The sequence below is a fragment of the Littorina saxatilis genome, unplaced genomic scaffold (genome assembly GCF_037325665.1).
Source record: "Littorina saxatilis isolate snail1 unplaced genomic scaffold, US_GU_Lsax_2.0 scaffold_426, whole genome shotgun sequence".
In the NCBI taxonomy this organism is placed as follows: Eukaryota; Metazoa; Mollusca; class Gastropoda; order Littorinimorpha; family Littorinidae; genus Littorina; species Littorina saxatilis.
In genome coordinates this window covers 87960-98700 of record NW_027128699.1, presented here as the reverse complement: position 1 = coordinate 98700, position 10741 = coordinate 87960, and the positions used below count along the sequence as shown (strand labels likewise).

At 40.1% G+C, this 10741-nt stretch overlaps 1 protein-coding gene across 2 annotated transcripts in view; it reads left to right on the top strand.

Annotated features, from left to right (window-relative positions):
* The window catches only part of LOC138957044 (uncharacterized), a 67860-nt gene that overhangs the window by 1466 nt on the left and 55653 nt on the right, over positions 1–10741 (top strand). For both annotated transcript variants that reach the window (XM_070328216.1, XM_070328217.1), the window contains exon 2: positions 7261–7338. The gene's annotated coding sequence lies outside the window, so the exon portion shown is untranslated. The remainder of the gene's footprint in view (positions 1–7260; positions 7339–10741) is intronic.

The window sequence follows — 10741 nt, the reverse complement described above, 5'->3', positions numbered from 1 at the left end:
TAATATGTTTAAGTAAATAAATAAAGATAATCATAACATAAATTTATTCCTTATCATACATTTCTATCCGTAAATAACAGTCTCTAAATATTATCATTTCAAACACTCAATTTAAACTTACACTTGTTTTATACCAGTCCCCTGAGGGTTAAATCCCTTTGAAAAATAAATAATATTTCAAGGGGTGTCCCATATCTAAATTTACTTATACACATTTTTCCAATCAAGATTAAATGGGTAAGATACTTAAACATATCATGTGTCAAACCATTCTTATCTCGCACACAAATCAGCACATCTGTTGCTTGTAAAATAATTGCTATGTTATATCGATCGTAAAACAATGTTTCAACATGCTTCCACAAATGGTGAATTTTACTGCAATATAAAAAGAAATGTTCAATATAATCAACTTGTTCAATACAATATGGACATTTATCATTATTTGTGAGTCCCATTTTTAAGAGAAGAATATTGGTTGTTGTGTAATAGCTTCCACTGTAATTCTTTTAGTCTGGTTTCTGTTGTTGTCTCTTTTGCATTGAGCCAAACTTTTTCTTCAATATTAATACCAAGTTTGTTCAGCCAAAATCGAACACAGCAGGGTGGACTATATTTCATATCTGTCATAAAATTTCGAAAGTCTCTAGCTTTTAACATAACTTTATCATTAAAATACAATTTCGAAAATTCTTCAGTAACAGCATATACATAATCCGTATTAAATAACGAGACAACGCCGAGTGAACAACACTGTACTGTAAATAGAGTTCTGGTGAAGTACCAATTAAGTTCTGTACATTTTGAAATGACAAAATGGAATTGTTTTCTAAAAGGTCATTGATATGTGTTATTCCTTTTTTTTGCCCAGTTGTCAAAATAAATTACATTATTTTGATATTTTATATCGACATTATTCCATATGCATGCCATCTTCAGAGATGAAGGAGAGTGCAGTGTATTATGTTGCAGTGAGAATGGTTATTTCCCTTTGACCAACGGGGGTGTTTTTCCTACCTCGAAGGAATTTCTTGTATTGCGTGGTTTTTGTTGTTGTTGATTCGTTTGTTTTTCTGTTTATTTGTAAATCTGACAATAAAAATACGTCTTGCAAAGTATGGCGAATTTCACAAACAAAATGTATAATTATTATTCTCTTCGATTTTTAAATCATGCGCAAACACGTTCTCACTAAATATACAATTTTCCACCGGGACGATTTACACGCCAATTGATTGTTTTTTACACACACACACACACACACACACACACACACACACACACGCGCGCACACACGCACGCACGCACGCACGCACGCACGCACACACACACACACACACACACACACACGCACACACACACACACACATACATACACCACCACCCTCGTCTCGATTCCCCATCTATGTTAAAACATTTAGTCAAAACTTTGTTTGTCAAAACTGCATTTGACCACTTATACATTTAATCAATCAACCGATCATTAAATCGCTTAATCTGCTGGCTACCGATCAATCGATCGAGTAACTTTGATTGGTAGACTGAATGACCAAGCAATCAAGCAAGCAGCCAACCAACCATTCAACCAATCAGAAAATCATGCAAACAAAGTAATGGAGCATATTCCCGTACATAGATCTGTTTGTTTGTTTTCAAACATCAGCATTTTTTTCTGTGAGCCGCGAAGGGAATTCAATTCCCGAAATGGAGCCTTCTACTTCTTCTTTTTCTTCTGCGTTCGTAGGCTGAAACTCCCACGTACAGGCACGAGTAGATTTTAAAGTGTGTGACTGTTTTTACCCCGCCATTTAGGCAGCCATACGCCGCTTTCGGAGGAGACATGCTGGGTATTTTCGTGTTTCAAAAACCCACCGAACATGGATTACACGATCTTTTTTTCGTGCGCACTTGGTTTTGTGCTTGCGTGTACACACGAAGGGGAATAGGCCACGAGCAAGTCTGCACATAAGTTGACCTGGAAGATCGGACAAATCTCAACACTTAGCGCCCGTCCCGAAGTGGAACGACAATGTTGTTATAGAAGCTGATCTCACTCGTCCTGGTGTGCACAACCCCGGATGAGCACTTGAAAAAGCAGAATTAAATAGTATGTCAGCAACACGATGCAGGGAAAACAGTATTACTTTTTTTTTTTTTTCTTTTTTTTTTAAATTTGCCAAGCACATCATTGTGGGGCTTTTAATAAAAAAAATTCAAGCATCCGTCTATAACATATCAACATTCATCCAACATTTACACAATGCTGAAATATCTCAACGCTAATTCATATCCTAACATCACATTTATATCAATAGGCCTACCATATCTGTACTTACTGATACACATTTTTGAAATGAGCAAAATATGATTAATAATTTTGTTTGTGGCGGTTTGCACTTCTGGAGAATAACCAAACAATACATCTTTTTCTGTTAATATAACATTTTCTCCCGTATTAACAAATATACATCTTCTAACACTTTCCCAAAACAATTTCATGTTGCTACATTTCCAAAAGAAGTGTTCAATATAATCCATTTCATTACAAAGACTACATAAACTATTTTCGTTTAACTTCATTTTATGCAATAAAATATTTGTTGGATAAATATTATGTAAAATTTTCCATTGGAGTAACTTTAATCTTTCTTCGCTTGTACATGCACTTGCCAGGACCCAATACTTTTCGTCAATGCAAATGTTATATTTGTGGGACCAAAATTTTACAGAGCAGGGTTCACTGGCTTTGGATTGCGTTAATATCGCACGAAATTTCTTCGGGGAAGGGTTATTTAGCACGCCCTGAAAACAGGTCGCAGGAGGCTCGTCACCCGCGTCTTCTTTAACTGTGTTGTCTCGCAGTGCTCGCGCGCAGAGGGCCGTGTGCAAAGCGTTGTACTCAAACAGCCTTGTGGCACTATATCCGACAATGGCACAAATATGTTCAAATGACACAATATTTTCGTCTATCCATACATCACGTACACAATTCACACCGGCTTCAATCCCTTTATCAAAACACAACACATTCTTTCTAAAAATAATATCTGCATTATTCCACAAACATTGATCAAAAATGCTTTCTTTTTGAACAGGAAATAAATATCTGTTCTCAATCCATATTTTTAAAACTTGTTGCCAAAATTTTGATTTAACTCTGGTCAGACCAATAAACTGTTTCGGTTTGGCAGTTGATTTAAAGCAACACAACTGGCTTCCAAGAACCTCCAAATAATGTCTTGGAATCAATTGCCAATTTGCAAAATCTGTTTGTTGTAACCTGGCTGCCCAACATAACAAAAAGGATGTCTGCATATCATGCATATTTATCATGCTAATACCGCCTATTTCTATTTTATTACATACAACTGTTCGTTTCACCTTTTCAAAAGCTTTACTATTTGAGTACTTCCGTTTCCACAAAAATTTAAAAAGGATAGTATTTAATCTATTAAGCACTTTTGTCGGTGCAGAGAGTGCCTGCAAAACATATACAAACTGGGATATCAACAAAGTTTTAATTATACACAATTTACCACTAATGCTTAAATTCCGTTTTGACCACATTCCAACAATTCTTTCAATTCTATCAAACCGTACTGACCAATTCTCTTCAATGTCAGAAGCACCGATATCGTTTCTAAATATTATACCCAGAATTTTTAACTGTTTATTCCATCTTATATTACAGTATTGCTCAAGACTGTTCTTCATGGATCCTAGCCACATTGCCTCTGTTTTATTTTCATTCAGATGTAAATTTGAAATACATGAAAACTGCTTTACTATTAACAGTACTTGTTGGAGATCGTGTTTATCTTTAAGGAACATTGTTACGTCGTCTGCATACATTGCCAATTTTAAAATATATTCCAAATTGTTTTTTGAATGAAATGACGGGAATTTTAAGCCTTTTATATTTGGGTCACTGCGTATCTTAATGGCTAAAAGTTCTAGGCCAAGGACAAAGGCCATCGGTGAAAAATTACATCCCTGACGAATTCCGGTTAATACGTCGAATTCCTCAGAGATCCATCCCATGTAATTGATGCAACTTGTGGTATTATTCGTTAACATTTTTACGGAATTCAAAAAGTTATCACCGAAACCAAATTTTCTAAATGCCCAATACATATAATCTTTGGAAATTGAGTCAAAAGCACGTGAAAAGTCAAGGGCAAGTAAAATGCCTGGTTCATTTTTCTGATTCATAAAATCTGTTACGTCATCAATCAATCGAATAACATCGCTTGATTGTCTCCCTTTAATAAAACCGACTTGATCTTCTGAAATAATATCAGTAATGACAGATGCGAGACGAATTGCTAAACACTTTGCAAATATTTTATAGTCAGTATTTGTTAGCGAAATTGGTCTCCAATTAATTAGGCTGTCCCGTGGTAAATCTTTTCCTTTGTGGAGTAAGAAAATAACTGCTCTTTTTTGTGTAGTCGACATCTCACCGACTTGAAAGGATGTTTGTAGAGAATTGAAAACCATCGTCTTTAGGCTCGGCCAAAAAAACTTCACGAAACTAGCTGTAAGCCCGTCCAAACCTGGCGATGATCCGTTCCTCAATAACTGTAATGCTCTGCCAATTTCGTCAATAGTAAATTCACGGTCCATGTCAACTTTCTGTTCTTGTGTTAACTGTGGAATATTTAATCCATCAACTTCACGTTCAGCTTTATTAAAACAGTATTACTACACAGGGTTGAAAATCAAACTGAGACAATGAGTGAAAGAACAGATCTTCGGAGCAGAATCTGATTGCTCTCTCTCTCTCTCTCTCTCTCTCTCTCTCTCTCTCTCTCTCTCTCTCTCTCTCTCTCTCTCTCTCTCTCTCTCTCTCTCTCTCTCTCTCTCTCTCTCTCTCTCTCTCTCTCTCTCTCTCTCTCTCTCTCTGTCTCTGTCTCTGTCTCTCTATCTCTCTCTCTCTCTGTCTCTCTCCCTCTCTCTCTCTCTGTATCTCTGTCTATGTCTCTCTCTCTGTCTCTCTCTCTGTCTGTCTCTCTCTCTGTCTCTCTCTCTCTGTCTCTCTCTCTCTGTCTCTGTCGCTATGTCTCTCTCTGTCTCTCTCTCTGTCTCTCTCTCTCTCTGTCTCTCTCTCTCTCTCTGTGTCTCTGTCTCTCTATCTCTCTCTCTGTCTCTCTCCCTCTCTCTCTCTCTGTCTATGTCTCTCTCTCTGTCTCTCTCTGTCTCTCTCTCTGTTTCTCTCTCTCTCTCTCTCTGTCTCTGTCTCTATGTCTATCTCTGTCTCTCTCTGTCTCTCTCTCTGTCTCTCCGTCTGTCTGTCTCTCTCTCTCTCTCGCTCTCTCTCTGTCTCTCTCTGTCTCTCTCTCTGTCTCTCTCTGTCTCTCTGTCTGTCTGTCTCTCTCTCTCTCGCTCTCTCTGTCTCTCTCTGTCTCTCTCTCTGTCTCTCTCTGTCTATCTGTATGTCTGTCTCTCTCTCTCTCTCGCTCTCTCTCTCTCTCTCTCTCTCTCTGTCTCTGTCTCTGTCTCTATGTCTATCTCTGTCTCTCTCTGTCTCTCTCTCTGTCTCTCTGTCTGTCTGTCTCTCTTTCTCTGTCTCTCTCTGTCTCTGTCTCTATGTCTATCTCTGTCTCTCTCTGTCTCTCTCTCTGTCTCTCTGTCTGTCTGTCTCTCTCTGTCTGTCTCTGTCTCTCTCTCTGTCTCTCTCTGTCTCTCTTTCTGTCTGTCTCTCTCTCTCTCTCTCTCTCTCTCTCTCTCTCGCTCTCGCTTGTGTCTTGTCCCCAAGCGGCTGCACATTTTGAGAGCTAAGTATGTTTTGTTAGATTTATATTTGGTTGTCTGTGCACTTAAAAGACCGCTGGGTCAGAATATATGTATTGTTTTGTCAATAACAAACGTTCCAACAACCTTTCTTGTTCTTTTATTCTGTGTTATTTCTGTTTTAATTTCACTGACTTGTTCAGGCGTCGGTCGGTCGGGCAAGGGTCAGAGCGTTTCTCTAGAAGAACCGCTGCAGCGCGCACCTCCTGCAAACTGTCGACAATATGTGCAGAGAACCAGTTTCTGAACAGTTCTGCTTGAAATCTCTTTGTAATGCTTGGGCATCATCAAATGCATAGACTACACATCAGATATAAACAAACGGAGAGAGAGAGAGAGAGAGAGAGAGAGAGAGAGAGAGAGAGAGAGAGAGAGAGAGAGAGAGAGAGAGAGAGAGAGAGAGAGAGAAAGAGACAGAGAGAGAGAGGGAGAGAGAGAGAGAGAGAGAGAGAGACAGAGAGACAGAGGACGAGGGAGACAGAGATACAGAGAGAGAGAGAGTTATATGGAGCGAGACAGACAGACAGACAGAAAGAAACAGCAAGACAGACAGAGACACACAAAAATAAGAAGCCGCAGACAGCGCACGAGCCAGCTTTCTTGCCTTAAGTTTCTCAAAAACGACCACAAAAATGTTTACTGTGGGTCCCACCTGTCCTTACAGTTAAATGTCAAACGTCGCTGCTCATGTGTCTGGCCTGTTTGACAACAGATTTCGTATACTTCAGGGCATGTTAATCTTCGTATCCTTTTATCCTTGGACCAACTGCCCCTAATCCTTCAACAACGCGGTTATCAGTGCTTGACTTAGTGTTGGTTAAAAAACACTCTGCCAATGAGCCATAACATGTACTGGCTTTTCAGCCAGAGAGTTCGGTCAAGTCATCTCCCCACCAGCAGGCGCAGTTGGGATTCGAATCCCGAACCTCAAAGCTCGAAGGTTGATGCAATTACGACGGGCGCTGTGGCGGGGTGGTAAGACGTCGGCCTCCTAATCGGGAGGTCGTGAGTTCGAATCCCGGTCGCTGCCGCCTGGTGGGTTAAGAGTGGAGATTTTTCCGATCTCCCAGGTCAACTTATGTGCAGACCTGCCAGTGACTTAACCCCCTTCGTGTGTACATGCAAGCACAAGACCAAGTGCGCACGGAAAAGATCCTGTAATCCATGTCAGAGTTCGGTGGGTTATAGAAACACGAAAATACCCAGCATGCCTCCCCCGAAATCGGCGTATGGCTGCCTAAATGGCGGGTTAAAAACGGGCATACACGTAAAATTCCACTCGTGCAAAAAAAACCATGAGTGAATGTGGGAGTCTAAGCCCATGAACAAAGAAGAAGAAGAAGATGCAATTACCACTTTGCCGTGGCGCCCGGCAGAGCTTTTTTTCAACTTGTCGGATAGAATGGAAATGTTGGCAAGGAAGCGTTAACAAGTCTTTCTTTGTTTGGCCTGAACCGCTGCTTACAGTGTACAAAGACCCAACTCCGAGACTTAGAGGACTGATTGGACTGCTTCGTTTTGACGAGTCACCTCTATTCCACTAAGGTAGGTAATGATGACTCTCTCTGTCTCTGTCTATGTCTATGTCTCTATCTGTCTGTCTGTCTGTCTGTCTGTCTGTCTGTCTGTCTGTCTGTCTGTCTGTCTGTCTGTCTGTCTGTCTGTCTGTCTGTCTGTCTGTCTGTCTGTCTGTCTGTCTGTTTCTCTTTCTCTGTCTCTCTTTCTCACACTCTCTCTTTCTCTCTTTCTCTCTCTCTCTTTCTCTCTCTCTCTCTCTCTCTCTCTCTCTCTCTCTCTCTCTCTCTCTCTCTCACACACACTCTCTCTTTCTCTGTCTCTGTCTCCCTCTCTCTCTATCTCCACACCGTGGATGGTGGCACGTCTAGTTTTGTCCACCGCAGGAACAACACCCAATTCGTTCCCCCGCACGCGGAAGCAAAATTGTTATCTCGCAAAGGAATTGCCCTGTGAAGGTACGTTGTGGCAAATCACATTATTAAGTATAGATATTCTAAAGCAGAATTGCCTAGGCTATATGTATAATATGTAATTTATGTCTTGTTGTGTACTCGTGAACAGTGGCGTTCGATTTTCTGCCGAAGTCCTTGAAAATTATACAGAGAGGTGAATTTCGTACAAATTAACCTAGAACTACCATTTAAAGCACTATTTTAATACTCACAGTTTAATCTTCGATACCTTGCAGCCTTGTATGCGCGTTTTTGGGCACCAGCATCGTGGATAAGCTGCTCTAATCTAGCGTTATTTTGTGGTACTCGATTCTCAGTGGGTAAGGTCCCCCGCAGACACCAGACAAGGTCCACCGCATTTTTGACCAAGCTGCGGGGGATCTTACCCCGTCAAATTTTACTGTTGATCTTTGAACCGATCGTGAGTCTAAACTAAGGTAAGCTTAAACTTAAAAATGAAGAGCAGTATCCACAAGTAGTTTGACTTTGACCAGCAAAAAGATTTAAGCCCTTCTGTTGACCGTGCTTTGTGTTATTTCATCATTTTTAACGTGGGAGACAGTATTTCTGACTTGTCTTGATGACATTTCTTCTCTTATGTAGTACACGGGAGTGTAAATGGTAAGACAACTAGCTGATCCAATGCAAAATAAAGTACCGAACAGTATAATATAAACTTCAATACTAGAAAGTCTGGTTATCTACTATTTTAAGGCATTAATTTGGAGACACCTACCATGTTGTTCGTCTTGCGGGGGAACGAATTGGGTGTTGTTCCTGCGGTGGAAAAAACTAGGCGTGCCACCATCCACGGCGTGATCTCTTTACCTTTCGGAATAACGTTTTCTTTTACAGGGATCACGTGATCGCCGCTCAAATAAGGGTACCCTCAAAATTGACTAGACTCTCTCTCTCACACACACACACACACACACACACACACACACACACACACACACACACACACACACGCACACACACACTTCTCTCGTTCCTTTCTACATTTAGTCAATTTTTGACTAAATGTTTTAACGTAGAGAGGGAATCGAGATGAGGGTCGTGGTGTATGTGTGTGTGTGTGTGTGTGTGTGTGTGTGTGTGTGTGTGCGAGGCTGACGCTAAGTACCGGCATGTCCGTATGAGAGGGCCTTAGGTACCGTGCATAGACCTTGGCTGCACTAGGTACCGCGCTAAGTACCTGCGATGTTAAAACCCATGTACATAATACTTTTGTGTGTTGTTTATGATGTTTATATGTAGGCATGTTAGTTTGAACTACGATCCTTTATTTTCGTAAATAAGGCTCATCATTTTGTCAAGTAGTAGCGGTTTGAATTTCAAAGGTACTTAACGTATGAAATATACGTACAGAACCAACTTTTTACACACAACCTAAAAGTTCTCACTGCAGATTTAAAAATAACAGCAATCGTTCTCTTGTATCTCAATCATCATTGACAGCAAATAACTGAGTAGAAACATAGCCCTAATTGGGAGTAGTCGGGTGTTTTGACCAACGGTACTTAGTGCTTTCTGTACGGACATAGCGGTACTTAGTGCTTTCCGTACGGACATAGCGGTACTTAACGTCGCCTGCGGTTCCAAGGTTTTATTACACAGAAATAGAGATGTTGGTGGCCATATTATTTCGACCTGTATATCGGGACAGCACATTCAATTCAGACATTCATAGACAGACAGTTTGAACTACGATCCTTTATTTTTGTAAATAAGGCTCATCATTTTGTCAAGTAGTAGCGGTTTGAATTTCAAAGGTACTTAACGTATGAAATATACGTACAGAACCAACTTTTTACACACAACCTAAAAGTTATCACTGCAGATTTAAAAATAACAGCAATCGTTCTCTTGTGTCTCAAGCATCATTGACAGTAAATAACTGAGTAGAAACAATCTTTTACAAAGAATGACCAACAGTGAAGTGAATAGGCCTGAACTTAAACAAACTTTATTAGGCATCTCTCTCTCTCTCTCTCTCTCTCTCTCTCTCTCTCTCTCTCTCTCTCTCTCTCTCTCTCTCTCTCTCTCTCTCTCTCTCTCTCTCTCGGTTGTATGTGTATATTAGGCAGCATTGATGTGCAAGATTATTGATAGAGGAAAGCAGCAATGCTTGGAACAAACCACTGTGTATTTTGCATACGTTTAAATATCATGTTTTCTATTTTTTTTTTCCTGTGATTTATGTGTACCCCCCCCCCCCCCCCATTGAAAGGGGCTGTAGGCCCATATTCAATTAAACTGTGTCAGTGTCAGTCTCTCTCTCTCTCTTTCTATCTCTCTCTCTTTCTCTCTTTCTCTCTCCCCCCCTCTCTCTCTCTCTCTCTCTCTCTCTCTCTCTCTCTCTCTCTCTCTCTCTCTCTCTCTCTCTGTCTTTTCCATAATATATTTATAGTATTCTCTCACTCCTTTATTTATTTATATGGGAGATTTATATAGCGCTTGACGTTCTCTAAGCGCTTTACATACTCTCTCTCTCTCTCTCTCTCTCTCTCTCTCTCTCTCTCTCTCTCTCTCTCTCATAATTGCTACATGTTCGATTGCTACCAGCTTGTATTTATTATTACCTGCATAGTATGCATTTGATTTTATGAATAACCACATATGTATGCTCTTCATGCCTCATCTTCATCATTATCATCATCGTCATCATCATCATCATCATCGTCATCATCATCATCATCGTCATCTTTATTATCACGTGCTGCAGTTTTCCGACCTCCTTGACTTTTTAACTTTTTATTTTTTTATATTTTTTTGATTTTTTTGGATTATATTATTGTGTGTCTATGCGTCCCAAGGACAGATTGTAAGAAAAGGCGTAGCCTTAAATCTTAATCCTTGTTAAATAAAGTTCAATTCAATTCTCTCTCTCTCTCTCTCTCTCTCTCTCTCTCTCTCTCTCTCTCTCTCTCTCTCTCTCTCTCTCTCTCTTTCGCTCTCTCTCTCTCATCTCTCTC